This window comes from Zeugodacus cucurbitae, chromosome 2, assembly GCF_028554725.1.
Source record: "Zeugodacus cucurbitae isolate PBARC_wt_2022May chromosome 2, idZeuCucr1.2, whole genome shotgun sequence".
Taxonomy (NCBI): domain Eukaryota; kingdom Metazoa; phylum Arthropoda; class Insecta; order Diptera; family Tephritidae; genus Zeugodacus; species Zeugodacus cucurbitae.
This window is the reverse complement of record NC_071667.1, coordinates 7552501-7571532: the sequence shown is the minus strand read 5'-3', so window position 1 is coordinate 7571532 and position 19032 is coordinate 7552501. Positions and strand designations below refer to the sequence as shown.

General features: G+C 35.5%; 1 protein-coding gene across 3 annotated transcripts in view; it reads left to right on the top strand.

The window, feature by feature from the left end:
* LOC105210084 (leucine-rich repeat-containing protein 15) overlaps nucleotides 1-19032 on the top strand; it is a 119234-nt gene that overhangs the window by 74977 nt on the left and 25225 nt on the right. For all 3 annotated transcript variants that reach the window (XM_054225533.1, XM_054225534.1, XM_054225535.1), the window contains exon 4: nucleotides 12047-12082. The gene's annotated coding sequence lies outside the window, so the exon portion shown is untranslated. The remainder of the gene's footprint in view (nucleotides 1-12046; nucleotides 12083-19032) is intronic.

The window sequence follows — 19032 nt, the reverse complement described above, 5'->3', positions numbered from 1 at the left end:
GCACCATAAGAAGGTTAAGTTCGAAAATGGGCGTAATCGGACCACTGCCACGCCCACAAAACCGAAAACACTTAAAGTGCAATAACTAAGCTATAAATAAAGACATGGAAGTAAAATTTGGTATGAAGGATCGCACTTTGAAGGGGCACATGTGGATGTAATTTTTTTGGGGAAGTGGGCGTGGCCCCGCCCCCTACTAAGTTTTTTGTACATATCTCGCAAACTACTAAAGCTATATCAAGGAAACTTACTAGAGTGATTTCTTTTAGGTACTACCTTATACAGTCAAAAATTGGAAGAAATCAGATAATAACCACGCCCACTTCCCATACAAAGGTTATGTTGAAAATTACTAAAAGTGGGTTAACTCACTAACGAAAAACGTCAGAAACACTAAATTTCACATTTCACATGGCAGATGAAAGCTGCACTCTGATTTTTTTACAAAATGGAAAATGGTCGTGGCGTCGCCCACTTATGGGTCAAAAACCATATCTCAGGAACTACTCGACCGATTTCAATGAAACTTGGTTTGTAATAGTTTCCTTACAGCCCAATGATATGTTGTGAAAATAGGCCAAATCGCTTCACAACCACCAAAACAAACTGTGGATAAGTGTGGTAAGATGGCATAAGTTGTATATTTAAATTCGAACGGAAAGCTCTGTCAAAAAGTGTGTCCCTTTTCTTATTCCGATTTCTCTTTTTAATTCCAATTTCCGACTAGCTTATAAAGTTTCTAAACATCACATCACTAAGTTTTTTTATTTTTCAATAAAAAAACAGTTGCTCAATACCTCAACATCCCTTCAAATTGTATATAAAATCAATAAATTTTAAGTTAAGCATATTAAGCTTTCCCAACCCCGGTAATTTAAAATTTTTTTCAAATCTGACATACACACACTCCCATATATCGGCACATCCTAGTCACTTACGCGAAAAAATATATGCCAAATAAATTACCGCAAATAAATTTAAGCACTCTCTTCACACACGCCTATATGTGAACAGGTGTGTGTACATACCTACATATATTTACACGTGTGTGTCTCCTCGCCTGCGTGTCGGTAAGTGATTTTATGTAAATGAGAAGCTAAAGCGTCCTTGTCGGAAGCGGAAATGAATGCTGTTTCCGTTTTATTTCCTCCTACTGCACAAAGTACACACACACACACAAGCGCACACTCACACAAAACAAAAATTAATAGACTGTACTTTGTATGCGCTCGGTGCGAACTTCCTAAACTACAAAATGGCATTGACCTTTTGTTAGTCGCCTGAATGGCTGTCTGGGATTATTGGAGGCACTACACACTCACACATACACGCTTAAGCATATGTGCACAGCTTTGCCTTCCGCAGTTGCATTTTATATATATATGTGCTGACTATATAAGTATGTTTAAATGTGTGCATGTGTGTATTTGTATATATTTGCATATGTATGCAGTTGATTTAGCTCCTTTAGCTGCTTTACTTACTTCCCTATTATTCTAACTTAATGCAAATTCTGGCTTAGCATTTGGCCACGATGCAATCAAAATCTCGTTGCCTGACTTCAACACACACGCACACACCACTTAGCTTATTTCACCTCACAAGCCCAATGGCCTGAATGGTGGTTACATTTTTTTTGTTTTTTTTCTTGTTTTTGAATGGTGAAAAATGAGCTTGTGTGATTTACGTTGTGTGAGTGTGGGTAACGGCAGTTTAAAAGTCGTCCAACACTCTCACAAACACACTTACAGAGTCACTGTAATATTTCACATACAATGCACAGTGGTGCCAAATAAAAATGCAACTCGAAAATTAGCAAATTAAAATGTTGTATATTTATTTGTGTGAAAAAATAATTGTTATTGATTCCAATATGACGTATTTGAGAAAATTCAAAAGAAGAGGAAAGTTGCGTAATATTTTTAAAAGTATTGCCAGCTGTAGAAAAAATTAAATATGTATAATGAATGTTGTAAAAATAATAAAGAATATATAACAAATCTGAGGTATTTGTGTAATACTAGCAGATCCCGCAGTCGTTGCCCTGCGTGAAAGTATGAAAGTATTTGTTTTGAAAAGTAAAGAATGTTGTTGGGAAATGTTATTTTGCGATTTATTTGCGATTTTTCTACATATTTTTCACGTAACGCAGCTTGATAAACAACATTCTTTGTTTTCTGCTCCGGTGCGTAAATGTACAGAGAAGATGGTTTTCCAACTCGTGAACCAGGGGCGAAATGGGGTGTTAAACCCCCCCCCCCCCCCCAAAAGTAATTGAATTTTTAAATAATAGAATTTAATTCTTCATAGGCATTTGAAAAATTGTAATTTGTTGTTTTCAAAGCAATCTTTTTGCCGACGATGTATGAATATGTAAAATAAATTAATACATTAGTCACTAACAGCGTTGCCGGTTTGATACAATTGTATCTTTTTTGATACTTTTTTTTCTAAATTTTGTGATTTGATACTTTTTTGTTCACAAACGGCCTATTTTGATACTTTTCTGCTGATAGAATTTAATTTTTTGAAACTATGAAAATGTTAAACTAAAAACAAACCTATTGTATCTGGATAGTATTAAAAAGTTGTGGGAATGCAGGCCAATTAAAAAACCCAGAAAAATATAAACTGGACAGAGACATTTTTTTTAATTTGCTTCAAAGTAATGAGTTTGCCTTATAACTCTGTGGCTGCTGAACTGGATTTTTTTAGATTTAAGGGGAATTGTGAGTCGAAAATGGACTTCTTTTGAAAATTAGTTCTGAACTGAAAAGTCACCAATAAGGTTTCTATTATTTTTTTTACAGTTTATTGTTAATCATAATACAGGAAAAATAAAAACTCATTTATTATGACTTTCAGTTTTCGTTCCATGAGCATGTTGTGAAAAAAATTTAAATTAAAAAAAAATTATGCTTTTTGCAAAAAAATACTTGTGTGTCTTAACTAAAATGTCTATATTTTTAATAAAAACAACCAGAAAAAACTGGTCTGAATTAGATACACAACTTTACTTATTATTTGTTTTTCAAAATTGAACAATCGTTTAAACTAATTTTTGAATCAGTTAAAACAATAGCCGCAGAATTAGATTTAGAAATCAAAATTCGGCGTTTGGCGAAACGGCAAACTAATCGCGACAATTATGAAGGCGAACTGGAAGAATATCACCGCAGATCAATTTATATACCGTTTTTAGATCATTTTTTGGTCCAAATCAATGAACGATTTTTAAAACATCGAGAGCTGCTTTCCAAAATTGAAAACATTTTGCCAAATAAATGCATAAATCTTGACGTTATTGAGATGCAGGAGACTGTTCGTGTTTTAGAAAAGCAATGGTCCGCTGATGTAGAAGATCCCGATAATTTCGTTGCTGAATTTAGAATGTGGAAAAGGTATATTTTCTAACTAAAATTTTGAATATATATTCAGGAACTGGTTAAATCAAACAAAGAGATCCAAAACTTTTTTAGACGCGTTGAATTGTTGCGATGCAAAAATTTTCAAAACAGTGCATCGTTTTTTAAAGATTGGAGCAACAATCCCTATATCTGTCGCTTCAAGTGAACGCTCGTTTTCCTCACTTCGCAGGCTTAAAACATATTTAAGAAATAAAACTGGAGGAGCACGCCTGAACGGAATGGCTCTCTTGAATATCCATAGAGATATAGACGTGACGGAGGAAGAGATTTTAAATGTTATGACCCAAAATAAAAGAAGATTAGACTTCAATTTGTGAATAAAATAAATGTTTCATTAGTCTTTTTACCTAAAATACGCTGCACCAGCCCCCCCCCCCCTCCAATTTTTTTTCCTGCGTTCGCCACTGTCGTGAACCCTCCACGTATAGCTCGCCGTGTGAAAAACATGGCATTTTCAGATTTACCACACATTTCCAGCGACTGTCTTTGTGACTTGTTGATTGACATCGCATATGTAAGTCCCACTGGAAACTGAAACTTTCGGCGCATGAAGATTGTGAACCATAATAATGACAACTTTGAGACGCAAAGGATGCGGTGGCATGCCAGACAAATCCAAAGAAATTCTTCTGGATAATTCACGGCTTTGTCTTCAATTACATCACAATCGATCGATTTGTATGAACACAAGTCTTCCGGAATTTTACTTTGAATCGCATAGTTTCAGTAATCGACATCGGTATTTTTGACAGCTAAAATTGCGCGTGTGCTCAACCAATCGTAGTTACTTATAATTTTGGCCAATGTATTCAGATATACATTCGTGATAAGTCATCTTTCGTTGACAATTAGCAGGTGGAATTGATATCAAACCATTGAAAAATCAAACGGAATTTGCCCTATTGCAGGAACTCTCTCATATTCATGGTCAATCGTGTGGTTTTCACGTACCGCCACAAATACGATGACTTGAGACATGCATTCAATTCATCCGCCGCTGTTGATTTTGGAATAACAGGAAGTATTTGTCGAAAATCGCCTGCTAACGGTATCATTGCACAACCAAAGCGACGATTATTATTCCACAGATCTTTCATTGTTCTGTCAAGTGCTTTTCATATTTTTTTTACCTGCACTTGGTATTTACGTAAACTGAATATTATGTCAAAAGAATTACCGTAAAACGAAAATAAGGTAAACTAACCTACTTATTTAATTAATAATCTACATGAAAACAAAAAAAGGATTAATTACTTTGGACTATCCAACACAAAAAGAATTATTCAATTCGAACCAGTAGTTTCGGAGATTAGCGCGTTCAAACAAACAAACAAACTCTTCAGCTTTATAATATTAGTATAGATAAATTAAAAAATAAAATAAAAGGCATTAAGAGTTGCCAACTATTGTTTTGGAAATAAGCATTTGATTTTAACTTATTAATAGTGTAAAATATTTTGAATCTAGATTTAATAAAACCAATATTTTCTTTGCTACAAAAAGAACAACAAAATATTTTAAAGAAATGTGTTGCACTTTTATTGCTCCCCAGTGTAAATGTATGCCTTTTATGAACTCATAATTCAAGTTGTTGCTTACGAGCTCTTACTGAAACACACTTACACAAATGCACACATATGTATCCACATGAAGACTCTCTCCATTTACCGAGCAAACCACTACAACAGCTTTACTCAAGCGACCACTTTTGTTGTACACTTTGTTGCTGCTTATGTTATTGTGGCTGCTGTTGTTATTGTTACTATAGTGGCCAAAATGTGTGGAAACTTAAGAGCAAAATTCAACTTTACTTTCCAAATTCTATGAATCAGAATCGCTTTTACGGGAGGTGCTTTCATATCCTTATAAGGTGTCTGGTACAAAGATACTTAATCTGTGTAAAATGTTTTCGTAGAAAAACTCAGCTAAATTCACTTGAAGGATTTTTGGAAAAATAAAGAATATCAGGTGAAATGCCAAAAAGCTTTTCATAAGATCCAAAAGCATTTCAGAGAACCTGAAACTGGTATAAACCGGGAATCGCTGAAATATATGTATAGGCACCCACTCCAAGAATGGGGGAAAATAATCAGTCAACCAGTCCTTTAAACTACTACCAAAAACACCCGGTGTGTAAATATGTATCCACCGAAATAACTCTCCGTAACCTAGACTGCAATTGTATTTTTTCCAATGTAGAGCCTTTACATTAACCAACTACTACCAAGAGGAATATTCAAATAACACATTATAATGTGTGCAGCACAACTCACTGATTCCGCCCACGCAATTTAAGCCTTTTCGTAACGCATTTCTCATGACCACCTCAGTTGGAAGCTTTCTCTTATGCAACTTAATGCGTGCAGAGGCAGGCGAAGAAGAGAGGCGAGAGTAGCGTTACCTTGCCAAGACTAATTGCAGGAAATTTTTTTGCCTTACTTAATTAAATAGCCAGATTATGCCACCGCAACTACGGCTACAACAACAAAAGCAATACAAAGCCGCGGAGAACACAAAAGCAATTGCGCAACTCATTTGTAAATTGAGGCTTATACATTAACGAGCAAGTATTACCGAGTTCCAATGGTATGCGTGTTGTTGTACGAGTCCTAGCCGTGCCTGTGCATGTGAGACCGTAAGAGAGTTTGGGTCGAGTGGTGTGCCCACATGATGGTTAACAAAGGTTGTTGAATTTCCGCATTTGCATTTGCAATTTCGAGCATCTATTCATGGCAGTAAAAGCTGGAGCAGGTTGACCATTTGTCTCTAATCGGCATGGAGCACTATATTATTGCACGGAATTGGCTGGGAGAATCGAGCGTCAGCTAATAATATAAAGTACAAAAATGGATGGAGTTAAATAGCCATTTGATTAAAAGCAGCTTTATCAATGTTAAGGTATTCTTGTCAGTAGTTGGTGGCGCTTCGGTAAGGCAATTAAGTTAATAAATACGCAAGATTGCAAGATTTTAATTGCACGTTAGTCTCATTGGAACATAGATTACAAAGTTGTAATCTCTTTTAGTTGAGAATAAATTCACTTGCATTCTGGTTACGAAATCAGAAAACAAACAAATGTAGTTTAAAATTTAGAAAGTTAAATAAAACAATTTGCCTACATTTAGGCGCATTTTATAATTCATATTATATACAAGACATATGAAATATAAATTTATTTAAAAATTATCAAATTGTTTTTGGAAATATTGCTCAAGCTTTCCACAAAATTTTCTATATTTCATAGCTCAACAATTCTTAGAACTCGATCATCCATCAAAAACAACAGGAACTACAGCAGTTTCATCACTCTCAATTAAATCGTATTGACTGATTTCGGTTAGATATTCATTTAAATACGTTTTTGCATACAAAATAAGTTATTCCACTCTATTTGAGCGTTGTAGTTGTACAAATGCAATATATATATAAATTTGTATCTTCCAAACAAATTTTCTCTTACTTGCCTTGTTAAATTTTTCGTATTTTCCTATCACTCAAAATGATAAATGGCTCGTTTTAATGAAATTCATTGAAACTGGAAATTTATTAAACAAATTTGTTCGCATTCAAATGTATGTATGTATGACACATAGACAATGGCAGGAATACATTTTGCTCCGTTCGCAATTCATTAGTGGAAAACCACAACTACTTAAAAGGTTCCAAGTTTAGTTAATTTAATTCGGAAAATTGTGCGAAAGTGAAAGTTGGAAACTGAAAATGTGTAAAAATAGAAATATGCAAATCCAGCTTTTCTATTTACACTTTGTTATGCAAGTCAATCAAATCTGAGCAAGGAAATAGAACGTTTTTGTTGTTTAAAGTGAACCATGAACAGATAAATACACTTGAATATTGTTTGTGTTTTTTTTTTTTTTTAATCTAAGATAAGCTAATGTTTTTATACTCTCGCAACAAAAGTTGCTAAGAGAGTATTATAGTTTTGTTCACATAACGGTTGTTTGTAACACCTAAAACTAAAAGAGTTAGATATAGAGTCATATATACTAAAGTGATCAGGGTGACGAGTAGATTTGAAATCCGGATGTCTGTCCGTCCGTCCGTCTGTCCGTCTGTCCGTCTGTGCAAGCTGTAACTTAAGTAAAAATTAAGATATCTTGACGAAACTTGGCACAAATATTCCTTGGCACCATAAGAAGATCAAGTTCGAAAATGTACAGAATCGGATCATTGCCACGTCCACAAAATGGCGAAACCCAAAAACACATAAAGTGTCATAACTAAGCCATAAATGAAGATATAAAAGTAAAATTTGGAATAAAGGATCGCACTAGGAGGGTTATTTGTATTTAACTCGCAAACTAATAAAGCTATATAAATCAAACTTTCTGCAGTCGGTTCTCTTACATACCCCGCCACACACCATAAAAATAGTTGAAATCGGATAATAACCACGCCCACCTCCCATACAAAGGTTATTTTGAAAATTACTAAAAGTGGGTTAACTCACTAACGAAAAACGTCAGAAACACTAAATTTTGCAGAAGAAATAGCAGAAGGGAGCTGTACTCGGATTTTTTTACAAAATGGAAAATGGGTGTGGCATCGCCCACTTATGGGTCAAAAACCATATCTCAGGAACTATTCGACGATTCGAATGAAACTCGTTATATAACATTTTCTTGACACCCTGATAACACGGACAAAAAATGGGCGAAATCAGTTCACAACCACTACTACTTTCCTTATAACTCAATTTTGAAATCCATCTTATTGCTTCACTTTATAATGTAAACATAAGGAACCAATGAAGATAACGGAATAAACTGTACACAATTAGTGCATATCATCTCTGGCTTCACTTGTGAAAAAATTGTCGAAAACGGACCATAACTTTTCAAGGCCTCAGATATCGAACATATTGAACTCAGCGCCTAAAAGGATAAATTTTAACCGAAAATATGGGTAAATCTCTCAGATATCTCAATTTAATTCAGAGGAAATTGTTTTCTTCTAATAGTGTGTCTCTGTTCCAAAAATTAATAAAATCGGGTCATAACATTTCCATATACCTCATTGTAGGTTTTTCAAAAGTAACTTCTCCTAGCTCCCATATACCTAATTATAGGTTTTTCAAAAATACGGTGAGCTTTATTCTGCATATATGGTTAAATTTCTTCAATAAATTGCGAGAGTATAAAATGTTCGGTTGCACCCGAACTTAGCCTTTCCTTACTTGTTTTTCATAATATTATCCGTTAGGTCATCAACATGTTTGTAAAATCCATATTTTTAATGCGATTTCGCTCAAAATCGAAATATATATGTATATATTAATAATGAGAGATGTAATATTTCATATTTATCGAATTTAGCTTTCACTATAAATCTTTGCCAACTCAACCACAAGCAGCATATACAAATTTATGCTTCTGACAATGTCATTAACAAACTTTAAGTACTGCAATATTGCAACATAAACCATCATATATCCGCAAGCCAATAAGTTGTACTCAGATTTCCTAAGAAACGCTTCACAATTGCGTAGTAACGTTGCAGATATGCATCGTTGAGATTTTACTCAACTTATAACTACAACTTGTACAACGCCTCGCCTTCGTTCACCGCATACCACTGTACACAACTGCAGACCGTAAGCCCTTGGCTATCGCATTGTTTGTCAGCAACAGCAGCAGCAGCAGCAGCAGCAGCAGCAGCGGGAGCAATTGCAATTTTGTAAATAAATACTTAAACAAATTCAATAAAATGTATTGCCAAAGAATTTGCTGCTAGTAAATTGGCTTCGTTTTGTGGCGAATCTACTTCTGTCGCAATCGCAATGCAGTTGGGTAATGAAATGCTGCTGAAAGGTCTCTCTACTCGTCCTTATTGGTTGATGTTGGCAATGATATTGAAGAATGTGCAAGTATCAGTGTCTGATTTGATGTTTATTTCCAAGCCAATACTTCTCATGCAGCCCTCTGTCCCGAGGGTGAGTGTGGAAGAGTTGGAGCAGAGGTTTGGCAATGCTATTTATTGGAAATTTCGCAATCAAAACGTACGCTTCAAACAAGCCACAAATATGAAATCGAGAAATTGTTGAGTTGGAAATATTTGAAATGATGATAAGAGAAATATAAGCCAATGATTTGAAAACACTTTTAATGAGCTTGTATTGGCATTAAAAATGATCCAATATGCAAACTTTAATTATGCTATTTATTTAAAAGTCAAACGTGAAAAAAGATAGTGCTTGGATTCGCTTCTTCTCTCATGTGTATTTGTAATCCTGCAATCCTAGAGATACACTTTCTGAGAATTCTCAACTCTAAGCGCAACCCTAAATGTAGGCAAAAATTTTTTTAGCGAAGTCACACACCCATAATAAAATTGAAGAATATGGAGAGTTCAGATTGAAATATTATAGTATAGATAAATAGTGAGCTCTTTCAGGGAATTATATAAAATTCTAAATATTGAAAAAAAAAATTCAAATAACATCTAAAATTTAGAAATCAAAGAGAATCAGTTTAACGAAATTAGTAACCAAGTAAACTGCTTTGATGCAAGACAACAGCTGCTGCACCAGAAATCCGCATATACATTCAAATCTTGAATGATAAAGATAAAAAAAGCAAAACCAACAATACATAGTAGATTTAGTGGCCAAGATTGCCAACCGCAGCATTTGCAAGCGCCTGGCTTGTGGTCTATTGTAGCCGGAAGTCAAGTAGCTAAAAAGTGTACGACAAGTAGCAATTCAGCTGCTGAAGAAGCCACTGGATAGCTGACGGTAAAAGACAGCAGGTAACCAATAAAGCAGAGTGCAAAAAACAAAACAAAAAACAGCATACTTTGAAGCAGGAAGACGGCAGGAAGGAAAGCTTTCAATTGAAGAATGGCAAGAAACGCCCAAATGTATGCAAATAGAATGGAAGACAAGCAGCAAGTGGTGCACACATACGCACACAGTTACTGGCAAGCAGCTGAAAAGATTTTCATGAAATTTATTATAAATGTAAATATATGCAGTGTGCTGGCTTATGCATATGCATGCATGCAAATGAATTGGTATATAACACTTACTCAGTGCATAAGTGCTTGTATGTTAGTGTGAACAAATTTTCAAGCCAGTCAATGCAGTTGTAACTTTTTGATGGTGTGTATGTATGTTCCTCCGTAGCTGCTTGCATTTATATATGCATACCAAGGAAGCATCACGCCAGTCACTTTAACACCTTTATTTATGACACTCATACGCCGTGGCGCACAAGATGCCCGTATAGTATTGCCAATGGAAGCGCTGCAATCACTTAAGTACAAATAATGGCAAACTTAAAAATGTGAAAGAGGCACTTTGAAAACACTGTGTGCAATAATAAATATAAAAAAAGTAGGGAAGTGCTAAATTCGGGTGTAACCGAACATTTTATGAACAGGGTATATTAAGTTTGTTACGACGTTTGTAACACCCAGAAGGAAGCGTCGGAGGCCCTATAAAGTATATATATAAATGATTAGTATGTTGAACTGAGTCGATTTAGCCATGTCCCTCTGTCTCTGTTCGTCCGTCCGTCTGTCTGTCAGTATATATACGAACTAGTCCTTCAGTTTTTAAGATATCATTTTTAAATTTTGCAAATGTTATTTTCTCTTCAAGAAGCTGCTCATTTGTCGGAACTGCCGATATCGGACCCTTATATCATATAGCTGCCATACACTCTGAACGATCGGAATCAAGGGCTTGTATGGAAAACTTCCGCATTTTACTACATATCTTCACGAAATTTAGTGTGAGTTATTGCTCATAGAAATAATTTAATCTCCGAAAAAATTGTTCAGATCGGTTCACTATAGCATATAGCTGGCATACAAACCGAACGATCGGAATCAATGGCTTGTATGGAAAATTTTCGCATTTGACGTTGTATCCTCACGAAATTTGACATGGATTACTGCTTAAGGTAATAATATAATCTCCGAAGAAATTGTTCAGATCGGTTAACTATTTAACCTTAATGTTTCTAGCAAACAACCCGGCTAAAAAGAATTAGTAAAATGTTTTCTTTTTCTACTTATTTTTTCTTACGTCTTTAGATTTGCTTAAACACATAGTTACTAAAAGAAATGCACCTGTGAAGGGTTTTATAGCTTCGGTACAGCCGAAGTTAACTTTTTTTCTTTTTTTATAAAGACTTGATCTATAATAACGAAAATTATTATATATAATATATGAGGGCGGGGGTAATTCCTTAACCGATTTGAATAATTTTCACTTAATTTTGATAGCTCATATATTAACCGATATATACGATATAAAGCCTACCTGATGTTTCAAAACCCTAGTATGGGAGCATGAAGAAATTATGACCCGATTTCAACCATTAAGAGAAGACTTCTTCTGAATTTCTTTAAAATATCTGAGAGATTTTCAGATATTTTTGGTAAACAATTATCCATTGGCACTGAGGTCTTCATGTTCGATTCTGAAACCTTGAAAAGTTATTATCCGATTTCAACAATTTTGAAATGATTGAAGCCACACCTCAACTGCAGTATTTGTGTAAAGTTTTATTCCGGTATCTTCATTAATTTAAGTATTGTATTTATATTATATAGTATAGTTTACTTAAATTACATCTTTTTTTTGCTTACAGAATAGTATTCAATGAGCTTATGTCTGAAAATTAAAGGTAAGTTACGTAATTCGTTGTTTATATCAAAATATTTATATTTTCTTGCTCTTTTGATATGAATTTCTTTCCAAAGTAATCTCATTAGATTATATTATCCGGAAAAAATATCATTTTTATGTCACTGTAATTACTAAACTTGCCTAAATGTTAACATCTAATTAATATAAAGCCGAAATTTCGCAAGAACAAATTATTGAGGAGCTCTTTCCACAATTTTTTTTTATTAAACCCAACTTTTTAAATTCTATAAGCCTTAACTGACTGTTGTGTAAAATATTTCGCAGCATTTGCACATCTTCAATAATCATTAAGCTTTCAACTTTAAGCAAGTTAGTCACAGCAATGCAATTTGCAAACTACTTCTGCACAAAATACCAATTTTCGAATCTCAAACACTTCACTGCATTTGCACAATCACTCGTGCAAATTACTTGTTTATCAAATTTACACACGCACACCCACAGTCATCAACATCAAGCGTATAGTTTTACAAATTATTATTTGCCAAAATTTGCAAACTCTAATTTTCCACTAAACTATCGTAGAATGCAATCGCATAATCTGCTCGTAATTTAATTTCACGCCTCAACTCAGCCAACAAGCGTGTTGTAAATCATATTTAGCGGCGGAGCAAGTTTATAGCATAAGGACATTATGGATTAAGGGGTTATATACAGTTAGGAGGTCGAAAAAAAGGAATTTTTCAAGAATTTTTTCTAAGGAAACTATTTGGTTTATTGATGGCAGGTATATTATGACAACCTTAAACTATATTCACATATTTTTTATTGCCAAAAATAATTATCGGGAACGTTGATATTGCCAATTTTGCAGAGGTCCACAAAAAAAGACCTCTTGCGGTGAGCACGATATCTCTGGACTGGATCATCGAAAATGCAAAAACCAAATAAATTTCATTAATATCATAAATAATATAGTGATTGATCGAAGGAATTAGCAAAAAAAAAATTTCACAAAATGGCGGCTACTTAAAGCAAAATGTTCGATTTTCGACCGAAATTCGGGTCTTTAATTGTTTATAAAAATAAAAAATTTTCATCGGATGGGGAAATCCTTCGATTAATTGCTAAAAAATATAGTTAAGAAGCTTGTGTAAAAATTTCAAACCGATCGGTTCAGCCGTTTCTGAGAAATCTTGCTCACCGACTTTGAAAGCACCGTTACGAGAAAAACAAGTCATGTAGTGGGCTCACCTTCACTAATGCGTCTAAAACTTCGAAAATATTTGTCGGATCGACTTGAAATTTGTGTGTGTATACTCAGATATATATATAAAAATTGATTTTTTGAAAATCCTAACTGTATATAACCTCTTAATGTATGTGCATATCTATAGTTGTAGTAATAGAGATAATTGGTACTTGGGTGTGTATGCGAATTTAGATTTACTACAAGACATATCAGCTACGGTTAAAAAGAATATATCTCTTACATTATCATATTACGTTTCATTAACTGCTAGTACAACACCCGTTCATAGCGTTTTCGCAATAACTGTTTAGCCGCGACGAATAAATCTCGAAAACCTTACTAGATTCGGTATCGCTCAACAGCGTCATATATATTTTTTCGATTTGTTGTTGTAGAATTTATGTTGTTATTTTTGTTACTTTACTGCTAACGTAGTTGCTGCTATTGTTGTTGTTGTCATTGTTGTTGTTGCTATTGTTGTAATTGTTGTTGCATTTAATCATGTTGTCATATTTGTATTCATACCAAGCAATCGACGAAGAGTAGCAAACAAAAAAAATCGAACAACTACAATAGCAGCAGCAACTAAACATGGAAAAACCCTGCATCACGTGCTGCTGCGCTCAAAAATGCACAGTATGAAAGCTCTATGTAATTCATTCACGCCGCACAATATTCACATTCAAACATATATCTGTGTGTATATTAAATTGCATGTATATTAGAGTCTATGTATGTATGTATAAGTAAATGCGCCAGGCAGTTGGAGTGTGCGCGTGTGGATGTGTGTATGAGTGTGAGCGCACTTCATTTTGGGCCACACGTACAGCAAGTGCATATCATTCACTTGCCTTGCATGTTGCATACTTCTAGGCGCTATACACTGTATATATTATTACACACATACATTAACACCACACACACTACTGCCACTTCTTTCGCAATACACCAGTGTTTTAAATGTTTTACATGCACCAAATTGAAGCTTCAACCATTCAAGTATTTGGCGTACTTGTAAATATGAAGGGCCAGCAAACCAAAAGCTAATACAAATGTAAAAAAAAAAATTAAAATTAAAATTTCGAATTTTGAAAAGGAATTTTGAATTTGAAAAAGTGAAATTCAACACAAATGGATTGGTAGATATATTAGCCTTTAAAAAGCTACTTCGAAAGTCAAATTATTTCCAAAATAACTCCAAAAAAATTGCAAACTAATGAAGGTAAGGAATTTCTTTGCTCATACAATCTAACGTTTCAAATTCAATTAAATTCAACACTTTCCCACCCACCTCAGGCGTGTTCACTAAATTGCTTACTGGGTGTTGTCGCAACAGTGTTTGCCGATATTTAAAAAGATTGTGAAATTTCGCACGATTGCACTTAACTACCAGCAGCGGCAATACAATGAGTGTCGTAGTATTACGTGGCGTATGAGTAATATGTGTAAAAGTGTTGCGATTCAATGTGGGAGTATGAATATTGTAGAGTTTTGTTTTTGTTAAACGAAGACAAATGTAATTCAATTGTATGACACAATTGCATCAGCATGTAAGCGGATTTTTCGTTTCAAAGCTGATTATTTGCATGTGTATTATTTACGGGGTATGAGTTTGCGCCTATAGTTAGACTATAAAAGGAAGAATTATATCAATGGAGCACGGAACAATGAAATCAATAGACTTTTACTTACCTATACATGTAAATCTATGTAGTGATATGTGAATTGTATTGGTTCTATATTTTTATCTGTCTTTATCACTGTTATGCCTTTCAACCAGCCACATTTCTGGCCGCAGCATGGTTTAAGAGACGAAATAATCCAAGTTTTCTAAAGAAAATTTCTCAACAAGATTATTTACAATTCGATTTCATAACAAATATGAAACGGTTATTTTCTCAGAAAATTCTATGCATCCAACATAGTTATAATTCAGCGCTTCCAATCAGAAATACTTAGAACAATCACGTACTGACCATGGTACATGCGTAATGAAAATATCTTGGAATTCTTATGGTAAAGAAAGAAGTATAGGACAGCAGATATAAATATATATCTAAACTCCGAGATCACCCAAACCCATTGGCTAATGCTTTCCTGTAATCAATCACGTCTAAAAAAGAGAGATATGCCTGCGTACTAAAAAGCAACATTTCACCAATACAGTTCAATCACTTGGTTGAGCTTGTCTAGTTTGAAATAAATTTAAGACTTTATAGCACTACTCCCTTTGCGCAGCCATATCAGCGGTACTCTTGTAATAATTAATATTAATAAGACGGCTTCTTTATACCTCAGCTGAAGTTAGCATGACTGTACCTTCTAAATCCGTGGACAATTTAAACACTTCCTCATAAATAATTATTTACAGCGCCATTTGAGTGGGTTTTGTTGCCCTGTTTATTATGCCCGTATTAAAACTTTAAATGTTAGTTTTGTTTTTGTTGTTGGTTTACTACTTTCAATGCACTATCGTTGACAACACTTTATTCCTCTTATCATTTAGCATTATTTTGCTTTAGTTACCATTAAAATAAAGTGTCGTTTTTGTTACATCTGCATTTGCTGTTATTGTTGTTGTTGTTATTGTCATTAGAGCAGAGGAAAATAACACACCAACACTTGGGCTGGCTTGTTGACATTATTTTGCAACAAAATTTTTATTGCATTCTTTGCATTTACACGTGTTCTTCGTAAATATGTACATACGATTCGTTCGGTTCGCTTTCGGCATTAAGCGTCAACAGCGCCAACAGCGAAGCGCAGCGTTACTCATACGCCATGTAGCACGTTCGACGAGCACGTTTGCCACCTTGCAGCAGCGTTACCAACTCTATGTATGTATTGTACGTGTATATTTCTTGCTCATTAGCGCAACCTTAACGCACACTTTGAGGTTATGATGAATTTAGTTCTTATACTTTATACTATTTCTGTGTTCCTTGCATTGCAGACACCCTTCAGCGGCGATGCATGCTTGTAATATTACAAGCGTTTTCTTTGGCATCGACTTCATTGCTGGGGATTTTTATACATTTATTTGTTGTTGTTTTATCACGCTCATACACTTTGTATGACTATGATGCTTGCGTGTATTCATATTTTTTTTGTTCTATTCGTATGAATAAGTAGTCGAAGAAAAGCGAGTAAAAAGAAGAAATATGTGTCACCACAAGAAGTTCACACCTGCCGCAGTTGTCACATCATTACGACTGTGAGTATACATGTATGTGTATGTGTGTCTACACAGCTGGATATTCAATGTGTATGTGCGCGCTTCGTTGCGCTAAAAGCGGTAAAAAGAAAGATGTGGAAACCGTTAAAAGTACCGGAACCGCCAACTGTGAAAGCTACGAAACCAAAGGCAACTTCAATCAAGTCACTCATGGTGTTGGCGGTGTAGCATTCGTTGTTGCCATTAGCGCGCGCTTCCAATCACCTGCAACACATACACACACACACTTGAGCACGAGTGCATACAAATAATTACACTTAAAAGTGTACTTGTGTACTTAGAATGCTTTTGAAAAATTCCATAATTCACAGATACATTGAACGTGTGGTTTGAGGCAGAGAAAATGTGCCGAATAACGTTTTCGAGATTTAAATAAAAATCACGTACACTAGAATTCTTTAATTATACCGCGAAATTATAGAGACATTAAACTTTTCTTAAACATATCGATAAGTCGAAAGTGGTTGCTAACTAAGTGTTCTATAATCTGATCACTAACAGGTGGCGCTGTTATCAGAAAACGATTTCAACTCAAATATTATTATTATTCGATTTTGACATCTCAAAGTACGTCAAATTTAAAGTCGTATGCCCGACAGGTGCTGCTGCTATCGAACTCATTAAATTCCAAATAGCTATTAATAAATAAAATTTTAGAAAAATCTTGTTTCCAATTTTAGAAAAATATGTATATAAAAACAAGCAAAGACAAGTAAGGAAGGGCTAGCTTCGCATTTTATACTCTCTCGATTTATTTAATTTTATTATATAACAAACAATTTGTCTCACATATTCGGCATATATATGGTATAAAGTCCATTCACCAAAAAAATTAGACCACATATGCCCTTCATAGTGCGATCCTTCATACCAAATTTTACTTAAATAGTTTAAAATGGGATAGATACCGAGAGCTGAAGAGGGAAGCGAGACGCATTTGCAGACAAAAAAGAAAGAGGCCGAAATGCGTGAGTACGAAGAGCTTGAGAAGCTGGCAGACAGAGGGAATGCTCGAAAATTTTATGAAAAAATGAAGCGACTTAACGAAGGTTTCAAGACCGGAGCATCCTCATGTAGAGACCAAGGTGGTAATCTGGTAACCGATGTCCAGGGCATACTGGGATTATGGAGGGAACACTTCTCCGACCTGCTGAATGGCAGTGAGAGTACAACACCAGGAGATGGCGAACCTGATCCCCCAATCGATGACGATGGAACAGATGTTCCATTACCCGACCATGAAGAAATTCGAATAGCAATTACCCGCTTGAAGAACAACAAAGCAGCGGGGGCCGATAGATTACCGGCAGAACTATTCAAATACGGCGGCGAAGAACTGATAAGGTGCATGCATCAGCTTCTTTGCAGAATATGGTCGGAAGAAAGCATGCCTGACGATTGGAATCTCAGTGTGCTCTGCCCAATCCATAAAACGGGAGATCCCACAATCTGCGCCAATTACCGTGGGATCAGCCTCCTAAATATCGCATACAAGGTTCTATCGAGCGTATTGTGTGAAAGACTAAAGCCCACTGTCAACAAACTGATTGGACCTTATCAGTGTGGCTTTAGACCTGGAAAATCGACAACTGACCAGATATTCGCGCATGGTGAATATCTGGTCAGTTGTCGATTTTCCAAATCTTGGAAAAGACCCGAGAAAAGAGGATCGACACACACCACCTTTTTGTCGATTTTAAAGCTGCTTTCGACAGCACGAAAAGGAGTTGCCTTTACGCCGCGATGTCTGAATTTGGTATCCCCGCAAAACTAATACGGCTGTGTAAATTGACGTTGAGCAACACCAAAAGCTCCGTCATGATTGGGAAGGACCTCTCCGAGCCGTTCGATACCAAACGAGGTTTCAGACAAGGTGACTCACTATCGTGCGACTTCTTTAACCTGATGCTGGAAAAAATTATAAGAGCTGCAGAGCTAAACCGAGAAGGTACAATCTTCTACAAGAGTGTACAGCTCCTGGCGTACGCCGATGATATTGATATCATCGGAAGCAACAACCGCGCCGTTTGTTCTGCTTTTTCCCGCATGGATAAGGAGGCGAAGCGAATGGGTCTGGAGGTGAATGAGGACAAGACGAAATATCTCCTGTCATCAAACAAACAGTCGGCGCATTCGCGTCTTGGCTCCCACGTCACTGTTGACAGTCATAACTTCGAGGTCGTAGATAATTTCGTATACCTGGGAACCAGCATCAACAACACGAACAATGTCAGCCTCGAAATCCAGCGCAGAATAACTCTTGCCAACAGGTGCTACTTTGGACTGAGTAGGCAATTGAACAGTAAAGTCCTCTCTCGACGAACCAAAATCAAGCTCTACAAGTCGCTTATCATTCCCGTCCTGCTTTACGGTGCAGAAGCTTGGACGATGTCAACATCAGATGAGACGACACTAGGAGTTTTCGAGAGGAAAATTTTGCGCAAGATTTATGGTCCTCAGAACATTGGCAACGGCGAATACCGCAGACGATGGAACGATG